Below are 1,742 nucleotides of genomic sequence, written 5' to 3' on the forward strand. Positions count from 1 at the left end.
CCTACCGGCTCGAAGGGCGAGCGCGTAGGCGAGCGCGCACGCGAGCGCGCGTGCAAACGCACCTGCGAACATGCGTTAAAATTCGCGTCACTTATTTTACTTGGCAGATTTTCTCGTTTATATTAGCGTTTCTTTTGCGTAATTGACCAAGCGTATCAAGAAGCGTAGACGCGCCACGGATCAAGCTCGGCAGCTGCGGTGAAATGTCATTGTATCATCGTGCCGTCTCGCCCGCTACCCTTGGAAGGAAGTCAGAAGAAGGACCGGATCGTAAGGACGGCCGCAGAGCAGAGAGAAGGGCACACATCCGGGAGCCCGGATTAGCAGGTTGTACCATTTTATATCATTGCTTGTAACCGCTGTCGAAAATAAGGGGAACCATACTTTCACCATGCACCCCTTGCAGAGCACCGGAGGAGGTCAGAATTCCCGGCCACCCTGGAGGGGCTGGACGGACGCCGTCGGGAGCCTACTCGACGAGCGAAAAGGAAATCCATCCCGATCTCCTCCGCCAGGCCAGGAAGTGCAGGGGCTGTGAACAGAGACGCCACCCTTGACAGGAATCTTCATTGCGCGCTCGCATGAGCGAGGATTCAAGGCCGCGCGGGCCTGCACGGCACGCGCGAATGCCGTGACACGCGGAAGCCAATCAGCGTGACTACCTCGTCCCGCAGGAGGGGGGGAGCGCTAAGCAGCCTGCGAGAATCCGCCGGGAGCTCCCGGGCCTCACTCTTTCGGTGGACGAGCGAGCCGAGTGCTGTGAAGGGAGTGCGAGACCGCTGTCGACAAGGACGATCGCGAGAGTTACCGAGGGATCAATGAGAGGAGGCCGAGAGGACAAAGGAAGCGACGTGGGTGAGACGATCGTCGTAGTTGTGAAGCTGCCGACCGGGGTACGTTGCCGGGTGGATCGTACGTAAGCCAGCTCGCACCGTAACGTTAGAATCGGCGCCATGGTTGCCGTGTAGAGCCGCGGAACCGCGAGCCACGTGCCATCCTCCCGAGCTAGGAGATCATTTAGCTGTCGCATCTCGAGAGTCAGAGTGAGGGGAGTAATATTTGCTGCCGAGTGGAAGTAAATTAGAGTCGTGTGGAGAGAATCGAGGGCCGAGTCGCGCTCGTTCCTTTCGCCACGGGAGAGTCACTTCCGGTTACCGAGTAGAGTAGAGCCGCGTAGAAACGCGCGGAGTAGTCACGTTGTCGAGTTTTGTCGGATCGCGTAACGATTATTGTAATTGCGTGATCGTTTAGTATCGCGTCGCGCAGGCACGCTTGTTACAATCGTGCCGCCGCGCATTGTGCTATCGCCTCGGAACGCGGATTGTCGCGTTGCCGAGTGAACTTCCGGTTGCGGTGTTACCGAGTAGAGTCCGTTTCTGGAATTTACGCTGTCGAGTAGAGTCGTGTCGCATAAAAGAGTTCGCTATAATCGCGTCGCACCATCGCGTGGCGTCGGCCGCGGGCCGGCGTTGCACGTCCGGGGATCTGGTGGTACAGCGTGTACGGGTTCTGGCCGGCTGTCGAGGAGCGGGCGTTTGACACCATCGGAAGATACCGCGGGGAAGGTCGGGGCTCGTGCGGTAGCGTATGGCCGGCGTCCGGCGTTAGGATTAAGTTAGCGGCTCTCTGTGCGAGTACCGAGCGTATCGAGCAGAGCGGAGGGGCGAAGCCCCGGAGAGTACTTGTAATTGCTTCACTGCTGTAATTTATCATATTTGCTTCATTACATTCCTTTCAAATAT

The sequence above is a fragment of the Trachymyrmex cornetzi genome, unplaced genomic scaffold (assembly GCF_001594075.2).
Source record: "Trachymyrmex cornetzi isolate Tcor2-1 unplaced genomic scaffold, Tcor1.1 scaffold2660, whole genome shotgun sequence".
Classification (NCBI taxonomy): Eukaryota; Metazoa; Arthropoda; class Insecta; order Hymenoptera; family Formicidae; genus Trachymyrmex; species Trachymyrmex cornetzi.